The 26,133-nt window shown below is 43.9% G+C and overlaps 1 protein-coding gene across 1 annotated transcript in view; it reads right to left on the bottom strand.

Moving 5' to 3' along the window:
* Positions 1-25,320, bottom strand: part of URB2 (URB2 ribosome biogenesis homolog) — a 101,041-nt gene extending 75,721 nt beyond the window's left edge. The window contains exon 1 of the mRNA XM_044289496.1: positions 25,220-25,320. The gene's annotated coding sequence lies outside the window, so the exon portion shown is untranslated. The remainder of the gene's footprint in view (positions 1-25,219) is intronic.
* Between the last annotated feature and the right edge of the window lie 813 nt (positions 25,321-26,133).

The following is a 26,133-nucleotide window of genomic DNA, read 5'->3' as shown; positions in this document are numbered from 1 at the left end:
TATAATACTGGGGTTGGGGTTTGGTGCACCGTGCCACCAATGAATATAGTTTATGCTCAATACAAACGCAGGCTGCGCTGCAGGTGCCGACCATATTCCATACCCAGCCTCTATGAATGCGCGCTGCGATCCAGTACTAGAGGCTGGGTGCCGGGTATGGGATATGGCCGGCACCCACAGCGCAGCCTGTGTTTGTATTAAGCATAAACTATATTCATTGGTGGTGCAGTGGCCACAGCCCCTTCCCTCCTCCTCCCTGCGGGACTGCCTCCTTCTCCCCTGTGCTGTTGAGAAGAACATGGCAAGCGCTGACAGCAGCAGTGCAAAGTCTTGTCGCCATTTAGCAATTCTAAGTCGCATTGGCGACTATTTGCAAAGTCCAGACTCTGTCCTTGTGCCACTCAGTGGCTTCCTCATGCTGCTGCCACTTCCACATTCTCTCGTCGTCGTGCTACTCTGTGGCCTCTTGATGCAGCCGCCACCTCCACAATCCGTCGTCGTGCCACTCTGTGGCCTCCTGATGCAGCCGCCACCTCCAGACTGTCATTAGGCCACCCTATGGTCTCCTCATAATGCTTCCACCTCACCACTATATCACAGGTCCACTCTGTGGACTTCTCATGCTGTTCCCACCGTCCCCACTTAATGACTGGGCCACTATTTTCCCTTTCGGCCTGCAGTGCTCCAGACTACAAAAAAATAGCCATTGGCTCCTAACCTGAAAAATTTAGGAGCTGAATAACATTTTTTGTCACCAAATTTAAAATACATATAATTACGGTATAATAAAAAAGATGTCTTGCCTTGTGTAGAGCACAGTACCATTGATATTAAAAGGTGGTGTGCCATGGGATAAGGGATAACTAACTAATCAGTGAGCGACCCCACCAATCCTGAAAACAGGAGTCCCATGTCCACATCCTGATGGAACAGCAGGCAGAACATGCTTCCTGCCGCTCTATTCATTCTCTGTGGGACTACTGGAAGTAGCCGAGGCCTGTGTCCAAGACTTGGGGCGCCAACTATTTTTGCATAGTGACCCTCTGCCATGCAAGAAGGTCATCTTTTTTATTTTATTTTTTTATTATCCTCTTCTGTCAGATTGTTAACAGTTCTATTCAGCCTTCACTTAGATAGGTCTTTTTCCTCACAATCAACAATGGCCAACCTTAGGGCGTTCTCTTTCTATATGCCTTGTTTAGTCATATGAACTATATAGAGGAGGCCCCCAGCTCAAGACCTCCACCTTATGAGCCCTGGCAAAGAACAGTCCCGGCTCTGAAGGAGTTGACATGTCCATATAATGCATCCGTTTGATTGGGAGCCCCGTAATGCCTTGTATTTGTGGCCACCAGCAGACGTTCATCTATCACATGGGGTGGGTTTTGCTACTGGTCATCATTTTCTCATTTAGATGGTGGCATCAGGACCCCTGAATGGAAAATTTTCCTAGATGCATCCAGAATGAGGAACCACACTCAAGGGTAAAGATGCAGTTAGGTCTCCTGAGGCTCCAGTGACCCCAGAATCTAAAACTTTAAGCGATGTTTCGGGCTTGGACGCCCTTTATAAGTCTGCTTGTAGTGGTCTCTAGGGAGCGGAGTTCTTCAAACCCAGAACATCGCTTACGTTTTGTATTCTGGTGCCACTTTATCCTCAAGATCCTAATTGCATCTTTACCCTGGTTCTTATAGTGGATATATCTGTAACACTGGTGATCCCTCGAGTAGTGCCTCACGATTCATATAAGACCATCGGGTGTACAACTTAGGGTACGTCTACATAATGATTTTGGCCACCAAAGCTGTCGCGCAACCAAAGATCGCCGGGTAACGTCACTGCCTTTGCTGCGGCACACGATTTGCAAAAAATTCATCAGTGCTGAATTTTTTTGTGATGTGTCAGTCGCAACAAATGTTTTAAGCCTGCTCCAACTCCATTCATTTCTATGGCAGCTCCACCACTCTGCGAGCTTTGTTTAAGCAATAGCTATTGCAGCCAAAAATTGCACCCTTATAGCTAGAAGTCATACACCCTGTGGCTGTATATGAATGGTGGGGCACTACTCGAGGGTCCACTGAAACCCTATTCATTTCTGTGGAAAACCCGGTACTCTGCGATCCTTGGTCACATGACTGCCACGTAGCCATACCTTTACTGGAAAACCTGCCTAGCAGTGTGGGAAACGGAGATGTAAGAACATCTATGAACTGTGCAGGTTTGCGCTTTGTTGCTGTAGAAGTTCTGTCTGACAATCCTACATGGTGACTATATTGGAGAATGCAGACTGTGCCGCCCTGCAGGATGTGTGTAGCGTTCATGGATCTGAACGTTACGTTGGTTCCATGTTCTGTTTGACCTTCATTTCGTTTTGGGTGATGTGACTGGCGTTTGACGGGGGCTCCTCAGTGTGTCCTGTGCTCCTCTCTAGGAACGCCATCTTTTCTGCTGATGGTTTGATTAGATGTCTTTCCTTATGTAGAAAAGTTTTCCAGGACAAGCACCTGCGCAGTATGCCATGGGGTGTCAGCATCTCATCGCTGTTATTTTATTTCTACTTAGTCAGTTAAATACATGGATCTAGCAAGTGTAGAGTGAAGTTAGTGGGTAAGCTTCATGTGAGACACAGGAAAGGAACCCAAGCCGCGCCCACCCTCTATCGCGGGTAGTGTGAGGGGCGGATCTTCACCCACCAGACGTCTGCAGCGTGTGTCTGAAAGCCCTTTCTTCTTAAAGAGGCAGAACAGCGGATGGTCTAGGCGCAAATGGTGACAAGACTACAAAGTCTTGTTGCCATTTTGCAATTCTAAGTCGCATTGGCGACCATTTTGGTCGCCATCTAGAGCCATGGCCTGGCTGACATGATTTATTTGACCTTTATTCTTATCTGTCAGAAGGAAGGAAAAATGAGACGCACAACGGATCCTGTCTGTGTAGCAGCTGTAAGGCCTGTATGGTCCCATCAGAATTGGCTTATGATTTGGTAGCCAAAAGCAGGAGTGGGTACAAAACACAGAAGACATGCAAACATTCCATTCACGTGTCATCTCTGTTTTGGCATTAGCAATACTGAGTGATTACTGACCAAATGCTGACCGAGTAAAGGCGTATGCTCCACAGACAGGATCCGTTTTTTGTGGGTTCTTGTTCTGACAGATCAGAGGAAGGGCAAAATAATCAGTTACGTCAACACAAACTTACTGCTGACACCCTCTCTACTCTGTCGTGGGGCTCTACTCTTATAAGCGTTTAATAGAACAGGGTTGTAGACATCTATGTGGAATCAGCTGACGGTGTAAAAGGAGTGCGCTTCTTCTTGACACCAACATCGAACTGTAAGGGTCCATTCACACGTCCGCAATTTCATTACGCATTTTGCAGAACGGAATTGCGCACCCATTCATTTATATATGGCATCACGATGTGGTGCCCGGAAACTGAATCGCGGACCCGCACTTCCGGGTCCGCAATTCCGTTCCCGAAAAAAATGGAACATGTCCTATACTTGTCCGCAATTCCAAAATTCGCTAATTTCTACTAATGATCTTTATTTTTATGTTTATTTTTAACATGGGGAAAGGAGGGCGATTTATATATATTTTATATGTAGAAATAAAGCACTCTGGAAGGTGATGCTCAAATCTCAGGCTGCAGGCCCATACATCCAAGTAAAAGAGGTAGATCAGCACTCACTCTGAGGCTAATATTTCCAGAAACAAAATACAGGCAGATGTGACGTAAAGTGAAGATTTATCTGCTGATCCACTTCTACATATTCTTTTTATACATATTTAATAAATAAAAAAGTTTTAACCCCTTCACAACATATGACGTAATAGTACGTCATGGCGGCAGGTGCGTTCCTGCATTTTGACATACTATTACGTCATGGTGATCGGGCGGACACCGGAGCTGTGCGCGCCAACAGCAGTCCCTGATAGCTGGGCCCCTGTTCTACCGCTGTACAAGCCGATGCTGGCGGATTAACCCATTCTCGAGTCCCTGCGCTGCTGTGGCGGGGACCCGATGGGTGAGAAGGCAGCCCGATACCGTGCAGAGGCTGCCCAATGCCCTGCACGGCATCAGACCTGCCTTCTACGGGTAACCAGGAGATCAAGCCTCAGGCAATGCATTACAATACAGATGTATTGTAATGCATTGCAGAGGGGCTCAGACTCCCAAAAGTAAAATCCCAGAGTGGGACAGAAATAAAGTTAAAAAAACTAGTAATAAAAAGTGTTTTTAATAAAAGAAAAATTATGTTTCAAGTGATTTTATATTTAAAAAAACAAACCAAAAAAAAAACACACACATTCGGTATTGTCGTGTCCATAAAGGATAACTGTTACATTTGGACCCTAACTTAAATTTTCATATATGTAGTTATTATTACCATGATATTCCAGAATCACTAACCATTAGACTTAATTACCTCATATTTCTGAAGATTCAGCTCTTAGCAACCAGTCTGCATAAAACTGCAATTTCACTATTCTGTTAAGATGGCTGCCACTGCCCACAGCCCTGAGGCTAATCCGACCTGCCCTCACTACCCACAATGCATTGAGCTCCTTGTGCACTAGCTTCTGCACCTCAACCAATGGTTGCTTTCCACACTTAAACACGCCCTCCCTCCTCCTTCTATCACATACACTTTAGGAAGTGACTGGATTGTAGAGCCTCAATTTAGCTTGGACACAGAAAACGAATGGTAATGGTCTATGAATGAAACCCAGGCTGCTGCATAGTATTTCCTATGGAGCCATAGCCTGTAATAGGCTACATAGGAAATATGCGATTTTCTTATATATTTCAAAGCTATTTGTTAAAAAAAATAATATATATATACACAGTTCAAATCACCCCCCATTTTGCAAAAAAAAAAAAAACAACATCATGGGCGTCGCAATGTGCAAAAACACCCGTACTATAAAAATATTCCCCATACGGTAAACATAAAAACGACATTCGCCATTTTTGGACACTTAATTTCTTCATAAAAAAGTCATACACACCCCTGAATGGTATCAATGAAAAGATCAGATTGCGCCGCAAAAAAAGAGCCCCCATACAGTGCCATCCACAGATCCCCCTCCCCTAAACAGTGCCATCTACAGATCCCCCTCCCCTAAACAGTGCCATCTACAGAAACCCCTCCCCTAAACAGTGCCATCTACAGATCCCCCTCCCCTAAACAGTGCCATCTACAGATCCCCCTCCCCTAAACAGTGCCATCTACAGATCCCCCTCCCCTAAACAGTGCCATCTACAGATCCCCCTCCCCTAAACAGTGCCATCTACAGATCCCCCTACCCTAAACAGTGCCATCTACAGATTCCCCTCCCCTAAACAGTGCCATCTACAGATTCCCCCTCCCCTAAACAGTGCCATCTACAGATCCCCCTCCCCTAAACAGTGCCATCTACAGATCCCCCTCCCGTAAACAGTGCCATCTACAGATCCCCCTCCCGTAAACAGTGCCATCTACAGATCCCCCTCCCCTAAACAGTGCCATCTACAGATCCCCCTCCCCTAAACAGTGCCATCTACAGATCCCCCTCCCGTAAACAGTGCCATCTACAGATCCCCCTCTCGTAAACAGTGCCATCTACAGATCCCCCTCTCGTAAACAGTGCCATCTACAGATCCCCCTCCCCTAAACAGTGCCATCGACAGATCCCCCTCCCCTAAACAGTGCCATCTACAGATCCCCCTCCCCTAAACAGTGCCATCTACAGATCCCCCTCCCCTAAACAGTGCCATCTACAGATCCCCCTCCCCTAAACAGTGCCATCTACAGATTCCCCCTCCCCTAAACAGTGCCATCTACAGATTCCCCCTCCCCTAAACAGTGCCATCTACAGATCCCCCTCCCCTAAACAGTGCCATCTACAGATCCCCCTCCCCTAAAAAGTGCCATCCACAGATCCCCCTCCCCTAAAAAGTGCCATCCACAGATTCCCTCCCCTAAACAGTGCCATCTACAGATCCCCCTCCCCTAAAAAGTGCCATCCACAGAATCCCCTCCCCTAAAAAGTGCCATCCACAGATTCCCCTCCCCAGGTAGTGCGGTCGGCGCTCACTCACTGACGTCACGCGCCTGCGACGCCTAGTGGGAGGAGCAGACACGTGACATCAGTGAGTGAGCACCGCCCACACTGCCTGCTGTTACTGGAGCTGAGAGTAAGGTATCCAAGTATAGAGATCAGCAATGATTAGTTAAAGTTACGGATTACAGTTTATAAATGTACTCCTGTGAGTGGCGTGGCCCTGTATATTATAACCCCCAGGCAAGCGTCTCAGTCACCATGGGAATGCCTGGGGGTTAGAATATACCATCGGATTTGAGTTTTCACGATCTCACTGAGATCGTGAAAACTCAGATCCGATGGTATATTCTAACTAGGGATCGACCGATCATCGGTTTTATCGATATTATCGGCCGATATTCAGGATTTTGACCGCTATCGGCATCTATTTTGCCGATATTCCAATAACGTATTGGCAACAAGGATCGTGCTGCTGTCAGCGCTCTCCATGTTCCCTCAGCAGCACAGGGGAGAAGAAAGAAGTGTCTCCCTCCCCCTGTGCTGCTGCCGCCAATCAGAAAAAGGAGGACAAGAGGAGGGGTGGGGCTTTGGCCACTGCACCACCAATGAAGATAACTTTCATTAATTCATATATAGGAGGCGGGAGCTGGCTGCAGAGTCACATAGCCGGCTCCCGACCTCTATAAGCAATAGCTGCGATCTGCGGTAGTTAACCCCTCAGGTGCCGCGGATCGCAGCTACCGCTCATAGAGGTCGAGAGCCAGCTATGATTCTGCAGCCAGCTCCCGCCTCCTGTATATGAATGAATGAAAGATTTATCTTCATTGGTGGCACAGTGCGCCCCCCCAAGACCCCCAGTATTAATCATTGGTGGCAGTGGCCACGGGATCCCCTCTCCCCTGCTCCTCCAATCGGAGCTCCGATCGGTTACCATGGCAGCCAGGATGCTACTGAAGCCCTGGCTGCCATGGTAAGCTCCATGCTGCTATGTGCACAAAGCACAGGGCAGCAGGGACAGTGTGAGCTCCTATTCACCCTGATAGAGGGTGAATAGGACAAGGGTTCTAGCCCCTAAGGACAAATAAAAAGTTAAAAAAATAAAAATAAAACACCAAAATATTAAGTATAAATGAAAAAGAAAGATTACACATTAACAATAAACATTAATTTTCAGCAGATTTTTTTTTATAATGAAAATTCCCAGAATATCGGTATAAATTATCGGTTATCGGCCTGAAAGTTCACAAATTATCGGTATCGGCCCTAAAAAAAATCAATATCGGTCAATCCCTAATTCTAACACCCAGGCAAGCGTCCCCGTCACCATGGGAAGGTCTGGGGGTTAGAATATACCATCGGATCTTCAGCGGGACTCGGGCAGACTCGCTGTGCTTCACTGTCAGTTCTGGCCAGCAACATGAACACAGGAGGACAGCCTCCTTTTGAGTCCTTCGTCTTCCATCTGAGCACAATTGGAAGAGAGATGAGTCATAGCAACCTGATTTTAATCTTAGGTAAGAATAGCATATACTGGGGACATAAAGTGGTTTTTAGGAGTTATTTACTAGAGACAAAAGTTAAAACCTGGCAAACAAGGTGATATTAATCACCAAAATCCAATATTGAAAAAAAAAAAAAAATGTGACAGTTATCCTTTAATCCCGCAAAAAATGTGATCCTACCTAATACAATTGCCCCAAAAAAATAAAAAAAAATAAACTAAAATAAAAATATAGCTCTCAGAACATGGAGACACCAGCTCAACAGTCCATAACAACCAGCTCTATAAAAAATATCACATAAAAAAAAGGGTAATAATGAATGATCAAAACAAATTATATGTACCCAAAAATGGTACCAATAAAAACGTCAACTCTTCCTGCAAAAAAATTAGCCCCTGCACAAGTCGATCGGCAGAAAAAAATTAATAAAAATATGGCGTTCGGAAAATGGAGACAAACATTTTCTTAAAAAATTATGTAAAACTGAAAAAAACAAGTAGACATATTTGATATCACCGCATCCGTAACAACCTGTTCTATAAAAATAGTGCGTGATCTAACCTGTCAGATGAACACTGTAAAAAAATAAAAATGCCAAAACAGTCATTTTTTGGTTATCTTGCCTCACAAAAAACATAAAATATAGAGTAGGGTTTTTTCGGGTATCGAACTTTCGATACCCAGTTGATACTTTTATCACGGAATCGATACAGTACCGGGATTTGCCTTTTATCGATACTAGGCTGTGCTACTGCACAGCCCAGTATCAGAGAACATGGATCGCTCTCAGCGCGGCCAAGTTCCCTCAGCAGCACAGGGAGAAGGAAGCAGTCTCTCCCTCCCCCTGTGCTGCTGCTGCTGCCACCAATGACAGAGCAGAGGGGCAGAGGAGGGGCTGTGGCCACTACACCATTGGTAATTAACGTTTAATATACAACTACAGCCGGTGGCAGAAACACATTGCCGGCATCCGACCTCTGGCAGGGTACTGCGATCCACAGCAATTAACCCCTCAGGTGCCACAACTGAGGGGTTAACTGCCGCTGATCGCAGCACCCCGTTAGAGGTCGGGTGCTGGCAATGTGTTTCTTCCGCCGGCTGTATTTGTATATTAAAAGTTAATTACCATTGGTGGTGCAGTGGCCACAGCCCCTCCCCTCCTCCGCGCTCTCATTGGTGGCAGCGCACCCGGCTCGTTAGGGGATAAAATGTGGATTTGTTTTTCAAATTGGATGGAATTGGGGTGGGGGTGGTAGCCTGGAGTTCTGTATTTGCATCTTTGTATCCCCACGATGCTTGATAAACGATACAAACAAAGATGCAAATACAGAACTCCAGGCTACCATCCCCACCTCAATTCCATCCAATTTGAAACACAAATTCACATTTTATCCCCTAACCAGCCAGGGGCCCCATCTGGAGAGCTTCTACAACATGGTGTTAGACAACCTGAAAGCCATGTCTACTCTCTCTTCGAGCTACCACCTCTAACAATCTCATCTCCATTGAGATGAGAGCCCTCAATAATCTCAATAGTAATCAGAATATAGTTATTAAGAACACGGATAAGGGCAGGGGGATAGTTATGGACCGGGAGACCTACTTACGTGAATCCAACCGAATTCTGTCGGATCATGAATATTACAGGGTCCTGAAAGAAGACCCTACTGCCGTTTTTATAAAATCCCTCACCAATCTGATCGAATCTGGACATACGATGGGCATTATTGATAAGGAAATACATTTCCTAGTGACACCTCACCCATCTATGCCCCGTTTTTATTTCCTACCCAAAATTCACAAATCCCTTGCCCAACCCCCAGGAAGACCCATCATTTCCGGGATTGGATCCCTTACATCCAATCTGCCTATGTCGACTATTTCCTTCAGAAATATGTCATACAATTACCCTCTTATCTAAGAGACACCACCCACCTTCTAAATATCTTAAAACCGGTCAATTGGAAGCACGGCTTCATGTGGGTAACCCTCGACATGTCTGCTCTTTACAGCAACATTAGACACGACCTAGGGCTTCTAGCTGTGAACTACTTCTTAGAAACTGACCCCTCTATGCCCTCGACCCAAAAAGACTTCATCATCCAAGCAATCAAATTTATCCTACGCCACAATTATTTCTCCTTTAATGACACTATCTACATCCAGGAGAAAGGTACCACTATGGGCACTAAATTCGCTCCGTCATACGCGAACCTCTTCATGGGTCTGTTTGAAGAGAAATTTGGCCTTATTTCCCATCCAAATATTCGTCTTTACCACAGATACATCTATGCATCATTTCCATCTGGGATGGGGAGGCTGAAGAACAACTATTGAATCTTACTGAAACATTAAACACCAATGACTGGGGACTGATGTTCACTTTAGAATACAGTCCATCTGACGCAATCTTCCTTGACACCCACCTGACTGCAACACAGGATAAGATCATCACAAAAACTAATTTAAAAAAAAGTAGACGTCAACAGCTTCCTAGATTTTAAAAGCTGTCACCATCGAAAATGGCTTAAAAATATTCCCTATAGTCAAATGAAAAGGGTCAGGAGGAACTGCACTGAAGACCTCACTTGTAAACAACTTTAAACACTTACTGACCATTTCCGGAAAAAAGGATATCCCAAAAAAATTTAGAAAAAGAGAACATTATGTGAAAGTCAAGATGAAGCCCTCAAATCAAATAAAACAGAGACTAAAAATAACACTAATACCCAACAACAACAGAACACTAGAGCAACCCACAGGACTAGTTTGATCACTAGATACAACTCCAGACACACTGATATCCGAAAAATATTGATGAAATATTGGGGGGTCCTACTAAAAGACCTAATACTAAAGAAAGATCTACCGCCCCTCACTATGATCACCTATAGACGTGCACAAACACTCAAGAACATTATTGCACCTTCCAGCCCAAAATAGAATTCGGGACTCTCATCAAATGAAACTCTCATATTATCAAAAGAACAGGAACAATAAAGACAAACCTGAACCTTCAAAAAACGACCCAGAAGGGGGGGTCGTAAACACAAAAAGGCCGCACCAGATGTCCACCCGTTTGCAAAACAAATCATTTCTAAAGGTGATAAAAATTCTCTGGCATTGGATGTGGTTAATTTGTCTAGTTATGTATTGACTAATGATCAGATAAATGTATTGTCTTTGGGCTTAAATTTTGTGCCTTGTACAGATTTCGATCCCTTTTCTACCATAATACAGGTGAACAGATTTGTCAGAAATCTTACATTAAGACAATGCTTTTATGAACCTTCTTCCCCACTTGAAGACCCGCAGACAGAGAGAGAAAAATCAAAAGAGAAAAATAGTAGTAATGACAATATCTACAATAATCTAACATTTAAAGAACAACAGTCTTTGCTCTGCCTTGCGGGTCTCCAATTGGATAATGAACAACATTGCATCCAAAATACCCAACATGATTTCGTAGTGTCGAACAAACAATATTATCCTATAAAATTCCGTACAAATAGCATGGATGTCTTTCAGGAGGTGGTAGAAAAGGAATTATTAAAAATACATGATTCGATTTCCAATGTCAGAGAATATAACCTTAATGTGACACAAAGGGCTGCATTGAAACAACTTGAGGACAATAAGGACCTTATTTTCAAGATGGTGGACAAAGGGGGTTCAGTGGTGGTGATGAACAAGACGTGCTATTATACACAAATGCTGGAGGTCTTGTTGGACACCACCACCTATAAATGTTTGAAACACAACCCCCTTACTACATATAAAAAAGATTTGGTCCTCATCTTGAATAAGGGCCTGGAGAAGGGTCATACTAACCAGAGACAATTTGAGTTTCTAAATGTTGATTTTCCTGTAACACCCATAATCCATGCCCTCCCAAAGATCCACAAGGGAGTTAACCCCCCCCCCCCCCCCCCCAATGAGACCAATTGTCTCGGGTATGGGCTCCCTAACTGAAAAATTGAGTGAATGGCTGGACTCAGTCCTACAGCCTCTAGTTAAAAGATTACCGGGGTACATCAAAGATACAACTGATGTCCTCAGATACATGTATGACTGCACATGGACAGATTATTATGTATGGATTACACTAGACGTTGTGGCTCTGTATCCCTCCATCCCTCATACATTTGCCCTTATGGCATTGGAGTACAATCTGCACAGATACAGTAGTTTCTCTGATTTATAGATTATGTTTTGGAGATCACCTCCTATCTCCTCATACATAACTACTTCATATTTAATGAGATATTCTACGTTCAAATATCAGGCGTTTCCATGGGGGCCAAATTTTCCCCATCCCTGGCAAATCTGTCTATGGCATTCTGGGAGGAGAAATATATCTTTTCTGTAGACAATCCCTTTTCTGGGGAACTTGTCTGGTATGGCAGATACATCGATGACCTGCTCCTCATATGGGGGGGCGATGTGTCTGCCATACCAGACTTTGTCAATTATGTTAATGGGAACACATACAATTTGAAATTCACGTGCGTACAACATCCCCAAACAATCAATTTTTTGGATTTAAAATTGACTGGGATTCCAGACCAGGTGATATTGACGGAGACCTACCGCAAGGAGATCTCTGGCAATACCATTCTAAAAGCCAATAGTCACCACCCACTACACACGATAAAAAGCATTCCCGTGGGGGAATTTATAAGAGCTAAAAGAAATTCCAGTACTAATGAGGCCTTTGATAAAGAATGTGCAAACATATGGACACGTCTTGTGTCTAGAGGATACCCAAAGTGGATGCTTTCAAGGGGCATAAAAATAGCTAATAACAAACACAGATCCGAATTACTGGGTCTGATGCCCAATATGCAGCGCCAATTACCGATCAAAGATAATATGAGTTGTCATAACATTGAGAATAGAGATAATACAAAGACAAACAAAAATAAGATTAGAAATACTAATGTTGGCAAACATAGAGATAAAAAGCATGAATCTATACCCACTATAGTCCTAACCTACAGTAGACAATTTAACACTATTAAAAAAACCATTCAAAAGTGCCTACCCATACTATATGAGGATGATATCCTGAGAGGAGTACTAAAAGAGGGCTGCCGTGTTGTCTCCAAGAGACCTAACACTTTGGGCAAAACATTATCACCCTCTATGTTTACCCCAACAGAAGCAATAAATAAAAATCAACCCACCTGGCTCAGATACACAGGATTTTCGAAATGTGGTAGCCAGAGATGTAAAACATGTAAGGTCGCTAAAATCACCAAGGAATTTTCTAATTCTACAAATTCTGAGACATTCCCTATCAGGAGCTATATAAATTGTAATACAAGTGGTGTCATATATATCGTCACATGCACGTCATGTGATCTTATGTATGTAGGGTGTACCATCAGAAAATTTAAAGATAGGTTACGAGAACATCTAAATTATATTGCCAACCCCTCCATAACAGGGATTTCCAATGCAGCCAGTCATTTCATAAATACCCACGACCGCAATATAGATACCTTCTCCACTTTTGCGTTTGAACGTATCACACTACCACAAAGGGGCGGCAACATCAAACAAAAAATCCTGTTACGGGAAGCATATTGGATTTGGAGATTAAAAACAAGATATCCGCAGGGTCTTAACCTCAAAAAAGAACTAATGTACCTATACTAAAGATAACATGTAGTTAAGCCATTACCATTCCGTTTTAATTCTGTTTTATATTTTTATATTTTTGCAGACTTATGTTTTTATACATGGTCATTCAGAATAATTTTTTCTTTTTAAATATGTGGGTTTTCCTCTCTTTACCCATTGATTTTGAGGCTCCAGTGTGGTGACAATGTCCTACAAGGGTTGTATATTTCATATCATCTGGTTTCCTTATAGTTATGACCACGGTTACCAAACATGGATACATCCTGTTTAATAGTGTTCTAACTCTAACATAAATGGGGTTTATGCCCAATTAAACAAAATCTATGGGGCCCATATACCAAAAATATCATGGGCCACTACTTTATAATTATGGGTAATCAAGAACAAATATTCACACTAAAATCATTGAGAACTAGGAATAAATATTGAGAATATGAGAATGGAAGTAATGTACCAACGTAAATAGGAATGAGAAATAAGATGCTAATAGCAAAACCAAAACCAAAAATGAACCTAGCAGTGAATAGTAGCATTGATTATATCTAACACAAATAAGGAGATTGGATCTTGTATAATTACTTTGTCTTTTTTGTCTCTATTTTTTATTATTTTAATTTTTTTTTTCATTTTTCTCTCCCTACCAAAATCTTGGAACTCCCTGACACTATATTCTCTGTAAGAATACCAAGATGATCGCTCAAAAAAGGATTCCTCCATGTTAGCAAGAAATAAAAGAAACACTATGAGACGGCGCTACCAATTAACTCCATGCCGGCTATAACTCTTTGACTGCCGAATAAGCACAGACTAGGACATGAACCCACATCAGATTCTTCCATGTAGCAAGATATAGGAGAAACACTACGAGGCGGCGCTGCTAATTAACCCCATGTCGGCTATAATCTTTTGATTGCCGAATAAGCGCAGACTAGGACAAGTATTCACACCAGGCAATTACCAGGTCTATATGGGAACACAATTCGTTAGAACTATAGTTACCCTGATATGACTGGTATATCCAGTCTTATTATATACCATATACCTTATATTTATACTCATACTTTTATCCCTTATATCTGCTACGGATATCCATTTACATATTTGTATATGCTTATTTGTCTGTCTTGAACTTGCCTTGCGGACAGTGACATATTTGTTCCACCACTTTTGAGCCAATACCCTTGGAGTATGTTGATAGGTAAAACCACATGATTTTAAATTGTTTAATTGTTCAGTTTGCTTGAAGTAAACTTATATGTTTTATGTCACGGGAGAAATGTTTGTACAGGTGCCTCACATGGTTTTGATTATCTTTGCGTCCAACCCACCTTTCCAGGACTCCTCCTGGGGGCGGAATAGCGGGAATTGGACCCTATTTCAATGCTCACCATGTTAGACACCTAGATCATGACTAAGAACACTATCGTTCGAAACGCGTTGATTTCCTGGGATTAAGCGGGAGCCTGTGCCACTGATTGCTGTACAATTATGGAATATTGCTGAATAAAGATTGGGAATTTTTATACGTCCACGCTTGATGCTGAAGCCTCTTTTTCCATTTGAATCTACCACACGGACTGACTTGGGTCCGCCTCGTGCACAGCTATATTGGACATTCAAGGTGAGCTGGCTATTTCTCCTTTTGTTCAAAATTATTACCAACTGCAAAAAAGGTCCTAACCCTGCCAATTAAAAAGGCTAATCCCGCGAAGATAGGTGCATGTGCTGTTATACCATAACACATAATACCAAGGTACTGAAACATAATACCAGTACCTCATCAAAAGAAAAAATTATATTGAAACAAGAGATTAACTGTGGGTCCAGCAATATCGTCTATCTTCTCCAATGCCCATGTAACTTACAGTATGTAGGGAGGACCAGCCAGACACTGCGCGAGAGAATGAATGAGCACTGCTCGAATATCAGACGTAAAATCGCAACACAGTGTCTCAGGGTACTTCTCCATCTGTCATGACGGTGACCCTTCTGCCCTGAAAATGACCCCTCTCGAGTGGATCCCCAATTCCTACCAAACACTCTGCAGAAAAGAGATGTATTGGATCTACCAGCTCAATACTCTCTCTCTGTTTGGACTCAATGAGTCTTTAGAATACATCAATTATTAGATACACATTTTGGACATCTACATAGAATAATTTAAGAAAGATCCTACTCCAGTGACCCCCTACAAGAATAGTCAGGATCACTATATTCAATCATCTCGTATTCTGTCTCATATACCTTCACCTCTACATACTCGTACTATATTCCCTATATATTCAGCATATGTATTTACTTTTATAATATACAGGTTTGGCCTTACCTTAGGTTACCTCTCATTTTCTCGTAATCCATATATATCCATCCACTTGTCATCCCTAGTTCTCGGACCCAATCCAAGGGTACCGCTCATTTTTTCATATATATCTATATATATTATAGTTATAAGCCGAGACATTTGCTTGCCATCCCCAGACCCCTACTGCTCGGACACCCCTTAGAACATGATTTCCACTGGCCCCGCCTTGCCATATGAGACAATACTACATATAGATGCTTATACGCTTCATCTCATTATACATATTTTTTTATATTTTTACACATTTGTATTTATGATATACATGGGCATGTATCACACTGTATGACACTACACTATATGTAGGTGCATTTACGTTTCTTTGCATCTTGTACTTATACATATTTTTATATTTCCTGTATTTTTATGGCCCGTTTTTACGTGTGCATATTTTATTTGTGTATATGTGTGTGTATAAGGGTTTCCATCTATACACATTCAGATGTTTATGTTTCATTATATGTGTACCCTCGGTATTATGGGACCCTCACCCACAGGTTTTGACCCCCAATACAGGGAGTGCAGAATTATTAGGCAAGTTGTATTTTTGAGGATTAATTTTATTATTGAACAACAACCATGTTCTCAATGAACCCAAAAAACTCATTAATATCAAAGCTGAATATTTTTGGAAGTAGTTTTTAGTTTGTTTTTAGTTTTAGCTATTTTAGGGGGATATCTGTGTGTGCAGGTGATTATTACTGTGCATAGTTACTAGGCAACTTAACAAAAAACAAATATATACCCATTTCAATTATTTATTTTTACCAGTGAAACCAATATAACATCTCAACATTCACAAATATACATTTCTGACATTCAAAAAAAATATAAAAAAATCAGTGACCAATATAGCCACCTTTCTTTGCAAGGACACTCAAAAGCCTGCCATCCATGGATTCTGTCAGTGTTTTGATCTGTTCACCATCAACATTGTGTGCAGCAGCAACCACAGCCTCCCAGACACTGTTCAGAGAGGTGTACTGTTTTCCCTCCTTGTAAATCTCACATTTGATGATGGACCACAGGTTCTCAATGGGGTTCAGATCAGGTGAACAAGGAGGCCATGTCATTAGATTTTAGACTTCTTTATACCCTTTCTTGCCAGCCACGCTGTGGAGTACTTGGACGCGTGTGATGGAGCATTGTCCTGCATGAAAATCATGTTTTTCTTGAAGGATGCAGACTTCTTCCTGTACCACTGCTTGAAGAAGGTGTCTTCCAGAAACTGGCAGTAGGACTGGGAGTTGAGCTTGACTCCATCCTCAACCCGAAAAGGCCCCACAAGCTCATCTTTGATGATACCAGCCCAAACCAGTACTCCACCTCCACCTTGCTGGCGTCTGAGTCGGACTGGAGCTCTCTGCCCTTTACCAATCCAGCCACGGGCCCATCCATCTGGCCCATCAAGACTCACTCTCATTTCATCAGTCCATAAAACCTTAGAAAAATCAGTCTTGAGATATTTCTTGGCCCAGTCTTGACGTTTCAGCTTGTGTGTCTTGTTCAGTGGTGGTAGTCTTTCAGCCATTCTTACCTTGGCCATGTCTCTGAGTATTGCACACCTTGTGCTTTTGGGCACTCCAGTGATGTTGCAGCTCTGAAATATGGCCAAACTGGTGGCAAGTGGCATCTTGGCAGCTGCACGCTTGACTTTTCTCAGTTCATGGGCAGTTATTTTGCGCCTTGGTTTTTCCACACGCTTCTTGCGACCCTGTTGACTATTTTGAATGAAACGCTTGATTGTTCGATGATCACGCTTCAGAAGCTTTGCAATTTTAAGAGTGCTGCATCCCTCTGCAAGATATCTCACTATTTTTGACTTTTCTGAGCCTGTCAAGTCCTTCTTTTGACTTATTTTGCCAAAGGAAAGGAAGTTGCCTAATAATTATGCACACCTGATATAGGGTGTTGATGTCATTAGACCACACCCCTTCTCATTACAGAGATGCACATCACCTAATATGCTTAATTGGTAGTAGGCTTTCGAGCCTATACAGCTTGGAGTAAGACAACATGCATAAAGAGGATGATGTGGTCAAAATACTAATTTGCCTAATAATTCTGCACTCCCTGTACTGTCGGATTTGAGTTTCACGATCTAACTCATATCCGACAGTATATTCTAACATAGAGGCGTTCCCATGGTGATGGGGACGCTTCAAGTTAAAATATACCATCGGATTGGAGAAAACTCCGATCCGATGGTATATTAATAGGGACTCCACGGTGTCCGCCAGGCCATGCGGAGCCAAACGGATCCATCCTGAATTACAATGCAAGTCATTGGGGATGGATCCGTTTGACGTTGACACAATATGGTGCAATTGCAAACGGATCCGTCCCCCATTGACTTTCAATGTAAAGTCAGGAGTCCCTATTAATAGGGAGCGACCGATATTGATTTTTTAGGGCCGATACCGATAATTTGTGAACTTTCAGGCCGATAGCCGATAATTTATACCGATATTCTGGGAATTTTCATTTTTGAAAAAAAATTAAAATTCCCACAAATCTGCTGAAAATTTATGTTTATTGTTAATGTGTATTTTTATTTTTTTTGTAAATCTCTCTTTTTCATTTATATTTAATATTTTGGTGTTTTTATTTTTATTACTTTTTTTTTTTTAACTAACTTTTAGCCCCCTTAGGGACTAGAACCCTTGTCCTATTCACCCTGATAGAGATCTATCAGGGTGAATAGGAGCTCACACTGTCCCTGCTGCTGTGTGCTTTGTGCACACAGCAGCATGGAGCTTATCATGGCAGCCAGGGCTTCAATAGCGTCCTGGCTGCCATGGTAACCGATCGGAGCCCCAGCATTACACTGCTGGGGCTCCGATCGGAGGAGCAGGGGAGAGGGGATCCTGTGGGGGGGCGCACTGCGACTGGGGTGGGGGGGGAGCGCACCACTGCTTAATACTGGGGGGGAGGGGGGGCGCACTGCGCCACCAATGCTTAATACTTGGGGGGGGAGGGGGGGCGCACTGCGCCACCAATGTCTGATACTGGGGGGCTTGGGGGGGCGCATTGCGCCACCAATGAAGCTTAATCTCTAATTTATTCATATACAGGAGGCGGGAGCTGGCTGCAGGATCACATAGCCGGCTCCCGACCTCTATGAGCTGTAGCTGCGATCCGCGGCACCTGAGGAGTTAACTGCCGTGGATCGCAGCTACAGCTCATAGAGGCCGGGAGCCGGCTATGTGATACTGCGCAGCCAGCTCCCGCCTCTTGTATATGAATTAATGTGAGATTAAGCTTCATTGGTGGCGCAGTGGCCATAGCTCCTCCCCTCCTCTTGTCCCCTGTCCTCCAATTGGCTGGAGCGGCAGCAGCAGCACAGGGGGGGGAGACACTGCTCCTTCTCCCCTGTGCTGCTGCTGAGGGAGCACGGAGAGCGCTGTCAGCAGCGCGATCTGTGTTCCCAGGACGTTATCGGAATATCGGCAAAATAAATGCCGATACCGATAACGTTCAAAATCCTGAATATCGGCCGATAATATCGGTAAATCCGATAATCGGTCGATCCCTACCTATTAATATACCATCGGATCGGAGTTTTCTCCAATCCAATGGTATATTTTAACTTGAAGCATCACCATGGGAACGCCTCTATGTTAGAATATACTGTCGGATATGAGTTAGATCGTGAAACTCAAATCCGAAAGTACAGGGAGTGCAGAATTATTAGGCAAATGAGTATTTTGACCACATCATCCTCTTTATGCATGTTGTCTTACTCCAAGCTGTATAGGCTCGAAAGCCTACTACCAATTAAGCATATTAGTTGATGTGCATCTCTGTAATGAGAAGGGGTGTGGTCTAATGACATCAACACCCTATATCAGGTGTGCATAATTATTAGGCAACTTCCTTTCCTTTGGCAAAATGGGTCAAAAGAAGGACTTGACAGGCTCAGAAAAGTCAAAAATAGTGAGATATCTTGCAGAGGGATGCAGCACTCTTAAAATTGCAAAGCTTCTGAAGTGTGATCATCGAACAATCAAGCGTTTCATTCAAAATAGTCACAGGGTCGCAAGAAGCGTGTGGAAAAACCAAGGCGCAAAATAACTGCCCATGAACTGAGAAAAGTCAAGCGTGCAGCTGCCAAGATGCCACTTGACACCAGTTTGGCCATATTTCAGAGCTGCAACATCACTGGAGTGCCCAAAAGCACAAGGTGTGCAATACTCAGAGACATGGCCAAGGTAAGAAAGGCTGAAAGACGACCACCACTGAACAAGACACACAAGCTGAAACGTCAAGACTGGGCCAAGAAATATCTCAAGACTGATTTTTCTAAGGTTTTATGGACTGATGAAATGAGAGTGAGTCTTGATGGGCCAGATGGATGGGCCCGTGGATGCATTGGTAAAGGGCAGAGAGCTCCAGTCCGACTCAGACGCCAGCAAGGTGGAGGTGGAGTACTGGTTTGGGCTGGTATCATCAAAGATGAGCTTGTGGGGCCTTTTCGGGTTGAGGATGGAGTCAAGCTCAACTCCCAGTCTTACTGCCAGTTTCTGGAAGACACCTTCTTCAAGCAGTGGTACAGGAAGAAGTCTGCATCCTTCAAGAAAAACATGATTTTCATGCAGGACAATGCTCCATCACACGCGTCCAAGTACTCCACAGCGTGGCTGGCAAGAAAGGGTATAAAAGAAGAAAAACTAATGACATGGCCTCCTTGTTCACCTGATCTGAATCCCATTGAGAACCTGTGGTCCATCATCAAATGTGAGATTTACAAGGAGGGAAAACAGTACACCTCTCTGAACAGTGTCTGGGAGGCTGTGGTTGCTGCTGCACGCAATGTTGATGGTGAACAGATCAAAACACTGACAGAATCCATGGATGGCAGGCTTTTGAGTGTCCTTGCAAAGAAAGGTGGCTATATTGGTCACTGATTTTTTTATTTTTATTTTTGAATGTCAGAAATGTATATTTGTGAATGTTGAGATGTTATATTGGTTTCACTGGTAAAAATAAATAATTGAAATGGGTATATATTTGTTTTTTGTTAAGTTGCCTAATAACTATGCACAGTAATAATCACCTGCACACACAGATATCCCCCTAAAATAGCTAAAACTAAAAACAAACTAAAAACTACTTCCAAAAATATTCAGCTTTGATATTAATGAGTTTTTTGGGTTCATTGAGAACATGGTTGTTGTTCAATAATAAAATTAATCCTCAAAAATACAACTTGCCTAATAATTCTGCACTCCCTGTATATTCTAACACAGAGGCGTTCCCATGGTGATGGGGACGCTTCAGGTTAGAATATACTAAAAGAACTGTGTACATGACTGCCCCCTGCTGCGAATGACTGGAGTATTGCACACCTTGTGCTTTTGGGCACTCCAGTGGTGGCGATTGATATCAGTGTGCTGTCCCGATCTGTATGGGCGTTTCACAAGTTGTACAACATATCCTCTTTTCCGTTTTGCAGACAAGAATAGGCATTTACCACAGGCCAGACTTGTCTGCCGAAATTTACAAAAAAATTATAATCTGTTTTTACAGCTCTCTGAATGCAGTGATGGAAAAAACCTGCATCTTTAGACCCTGGGCACAAACTAAGCCACAGTTCAGTTGGACTCCACTACAACATCCGCATCCAGGTAAAGTGGGTGTCAAGCATGAATTTTCAGACAGATTTATTTATACATGTAATGAATGTCAGATCAGCACCGATCTCCGGAATGGGACCCACATACATAACCGCCCACCACTAAAAGACTTCCAAAAAACAGACGAGTGCTGGCTCAGCAATTTCCAGCAGTCCCATAGGGGTGAATGGAGCCGTCACCGCTAGGGATGAGCGAACTTATGTTTTCAAGTTTGGTGTATAAGGTTCAGATTAGCGTTGTTGCGATACCAAATTTTTGATTCGATTTCGATACAATGAAAAAGTATTGCGATATACTCGATACCATGTGAAAAAAATAAACCAAAAAAGCCAGTGCATTCCGCATTTTAAAAAATGGCGAATCGCGCAGTTTTTATTTATTTTTTCTGTTATTTTCTTTTTTCAATAGTTTGGACTTTTCTGACGTGGCGATATGTAATATTTTTTATTATTTATATACAAACCGGATTCCAAAAAAGTTGGGACACTATACAAATCGTGAATAAAAACTGAATGCAATGATGTGGAGGTGCCAACTTCTAATATTTTATTCAGAATAGAACATAAATCACGGAACAAAAGTTTAAACTGAGAAAATGTACCATTTTAAGGGAAAAATATGTTGAATCAGAATTTCATGGTGTCAACAAATCCCCAAAAAGTTGGGACAAGGCCATTTTCACCACTGTGTGGCATCTCCCCTTCTTCTTACAACACTCAACAGACGTCTGGGGACCGAGGAGACCAGTTTCTCAAGTTTAGAAATAGGAATGCTCTCCCATTCTTGTCTAATACAGGCCTCTAACTGTTCAATCGTCTTGGGCCTTCTTTGTTGCACCTTCCTCTTTATGATGCGCCAAATGTTCTCTATAGGTGAAAGATCTGGACTGCAGACTGGCCATTTCAGTACCCGGATCCTTCTCCTACGCAGCCATGATGTTGTGATTGATGCAGAATGTGGTCTGGCATTATCTTGTTGAAAAATACAGGGTCTTCACTGAAAGAGATGAAGTCTGGATGGGAGCATATGTTGTTCTAGAACCTGAATATATTTTTCTGCATTGATGGTGCCTTTCCAGACATGCAAGCTGCCCATGCCACACGCACTCATGCAACCCCATACCATCAGAGATGCAGGCTTCTGAACTGAGCGTTGATAACAACTTGGGTTGTCCTCTTTGGTCCGGATGACATGGCGTCCCAGATTTCCAAAAAGAACTTTGAATCGTGACTCGTCTGACCACAGAACAGTCTTCCATTTTGCCACACTCCATTTTAAATGATCCCTGGCCCAGTGAAAAAGCCTGAGCTTGTGGATCTTGCTTAGAAATGGCTTCTTCTTTGCACTGTAGAGTTTCAGCTGGCAACGGTGGATGGCACGGTGGATTGTGTTCACTGACAATGGTTTCTGGAAGTATTCCTGAGCCCATTCTGTGATTTCCTTTACAGTAGCATTCCTGTTTGTGGTGCAGTGTCGTTTAAGGGCCCGGAGATCATGGGCATCCAGTATGGTTTTACGGCCTTGACCCTTACGCACAGAGATTGTTCCAGATTCTCTGAATCTTCGGATGACGTTATGCACAGTTGATGATGATGGATGCAAAGTCTTTGCAATTTTTCGCTGGGTAACACCTTTCTGATATTGCTCCACTATCTTTCTGCGCAACATTGTGGGAATTGGTGATCCTCTACCCATCTTGGCTTCTGAGAGACACTGCCACTCTGAGAAGCTCTTTTTATACCCAATCATGTTGCCAATTGACCTAATTAGTGTTAATTGGTCTTCCAGCTCTTCGTTATGCTCAAATTTACTTTTTCCAGCCTCTTATTTCTACTTGTCCCAACTTTTTTGGGATTTGTTGACACCGTGAAAATTTAAATCAACGTATTTTTCCTTTAAAATGATACATTTACTTGGATTAAACGTTTGATCTGTCATCTACGTTCTATTACAAATAAAATATTGACATTTGCCATCTCCACATCATTGCATTCAGTTTTTATTCACAATTTGTTAAGTGTCCCAACTTTTTTGGAATCCGGTTTGTATTTTATATGTGAAATTGGGAAAAAGGGGTGATTTATACTTCATATTTTGGTGGGGGGTTTTTTAACTTTTTTTTTTTTACACTTTTTATTTAATAACTATTTCCCCCTTAGGGGCTAGAACCTGGGATCTTTCATCCCTTGTCCTATTCAGCCTGATAGATCTCTATCAGGGTGAATAGGACTTCACACTGTCCCTGCTGCTCTGTGCTTTGTGCACACAGCATCAGGGATGTTACCATGGCAACCAGGGCTTCTGTAGCGTCCTGGCTGCCATGGTAACCGATCGGAGCCCCAGGCTTACACAGCTGGGGCTCTGATCAGAAGATGCCACTGCACCACCAATGAGGGGGAGGGGAGAGGTCCCTGTGGCCACTGCCACCAATGATTTTAATACTGGGGGGTTGAGAGGGGCCGGCACACTGTGCCACCAATGATTTTAATGGGATGGGGGGTTGAGGGGGGGCACACTGCACCACCAATGATAATTACCCCTTTATACAGGAGGCGGGTACTGGCCGATCAGCGGCAGTTAACCCCTTAGGTGCCGCACCTGAGGGGTTAACTGCCGCTGATCGCAGCTCCCTGTCAGGGGCAGGGTGCCGGCAATGCGATTCTGCTGCCGGCACCCGCCTCCTGTATTGTGTTAAACTTCTTTCACTATCAGGCCACACAGAGCGGCGCCCAGCGATGTCTCAGCACTCACGATTAGTCCTGGGCGCCGCTCCGTTCGCCCGCAGTGCCCCATTATTGTCTCCTCTCCTTCTCCACATGCTGATTACTATCGGAGAGATGGGAGGAGACATCAGCTTCACTAGTGGGCGTTCCTTCTCCCTGGCTGTCGCGCTGTTCAATCGCAGCGCAGGGAAAAGGAACGCCCACTAGTAAAGCTGATGTCTCCTCCCATCGCTCCGATAGTAATCAGCAGCATGTGGAGCAGGAGAGGAGACAGTAATGGGGCACTGCGGGCGAACGGAGCAGCGCCCAGGACTAATGGTGAGTGCTGGGACATCGCTGGGCGCCGCTCTGTGTGGGAATAGTCCAATCATTGGTGGCGCAGTGCGCCCGCCCCTCTCTTCTCATTGGTGGCAGCTGCACAGGGGGGAGGGAGGACTGCTTCCTTCTCCCCGTGCTGCCGAGAGAACATGAGCGCGCCGATAGCAGCTCGCTCATGTTCAGAGATACTAGGCTGCGCAGAAGCGCAGCCCAGTATCAAAAAAAACGGAAAGCCCGGTATCGTATCGATAACGGGACAAAAGTATCGATTGGGTATGGAAATTTCGATACCCGCAACAACCCTAGTTCAGGTTATCGAAGAATTCTGTTACCACGGACCATGGTCGCAGAATCCATAAACGGAATTCTTAGATAACCTGAATCTTGTACACCGAACTTGAAAACAGAAGTTCACGTAACACTAGTTACTGCTGATGTGTGGTGTTCACTAATTTACAGGGGTACCCATTCTGTAGATAGGGAGGGGGTCCCAGAGGTGGGACGCAACTAACCGCCACTAGCAGAATATACTAATGGTGACATGCAATCAATTTCCCAGAGGGGCCAAACACTTCCATTAAAAAATATATATAGTAAGTGTAGCTACAATATCACGGGCATGTGGCCCTTACTATTCTTTTAGATATCTGTGCCTTGCAGCTCAATGTTTTGGGATTGGTGTAGGTTCCACAGGTCAGCCCTCCAACGATTAGGTGCTTATTCCCATCCGGGTCCGCGCCGCTACACCACAAACTACAGGACATGCAGGAAAGCCATGCATCCGTCAGCATGACGGGGGCGCCTCCCAGAATCAGTACCAATAGTGATTTGGGGGGTGAAAGACTCCCTTTAATAACCCGCCTGAAGCCTGCACCGGCCGCGGCTGAGCTTTACATTCCGCTGTAGAACGGACAGCGGCCATGGCTCACTGTCACAGCCCGCTCTTCCGCCCACATCAGTTCGAACACACGCGCTCCTTCCTTACCTAATAACGGAAAGACACCGAGCCGTGACAGTCACAGAAGCAGATGGCTGTCCATGCTACAACACACGTGCACTAGAGGAGGAGTCTAACCTCCATGCGCCGCAAGGACTTTCTGGAGTCACGTGATGCGGAAGCTGGATTCTGGAGCAGATTTGCTCTTGGTAGGTCCTCCCCTTTGGACTACTAGTGATGATGCTAGAGACCAGAATGGAGGAGTTGTTAGGAGTACCTCCACCCGGAGTCCATAATCCATGCCTCCCAAGTGTCCCTCTTTTTGACTTAAGTCCCTCTTTGATCCTTGAATGTCACTCTTTTGGACCTGGGGAATTAATTCTTAAAGGGAATCTGTCACCTGCTTTTATCATTTTAGGCTGGCACCATCGCTATGTTGACTAAAGTACCTTATTTCCAGCAGTCTTCTTTTTACTTATTTTCGTTTGGTAGTATTGATATAAAAGCGATTTTTATGTTATGCTAATTAGGGTCCAAGGTGCCCAGAGGGGCATTTTTTTCAATCTCCGGTGCCCAGTGACGCCCCCCTGCAGTGCCCAAGACAGCCTCCTGATCATCAAAACACCTCCCACAGCCCGGCAAACGGTTCCGCCCCCTCCCCACGTCATAATCTACCTTATATAAATGCCCCGTCCTCCTTCCTGTCTGCGGCCAGAAAACTCGCGCAGGCGCAGTACCGCCTGCGGCCTGCGTGATCATCAACGCCCTGAGGGCAACAGCGCTCAGGTCACATCACTGGGCTCGGCGCATGCCCAGTGAGACTTTTGAGGCTGTTGCCCTCAGGAGGTTGATGATCGCGCAGGCCGCAGGCGGTACTGGCAGTACCACCTGCGCGAGTTTTCTGGCCGCAGACAGGAAGGAGGACGGGGCATATCTATTAGGTAGATTATGATGTGGGGAGG

Source organism: Bufo gargarizans, chromosome 4, assembly GCF_014858855.1.
Source record: "Bufo gargarizans isolate SCDJY-AF-19 chromosome 4, ASM1485885v1, whole genome shotgun sequence".
Lineage (NCBI taxonomy): Eukaryota > Metazoa > Chordata > Amphibia > Anura > Bufonidae > Bufo > Bufo gargarizans.
Note: the sequence above shows the minus strand (reverse complement) of the source record. Positions and strands in the feature narration are given on the sequence as shown.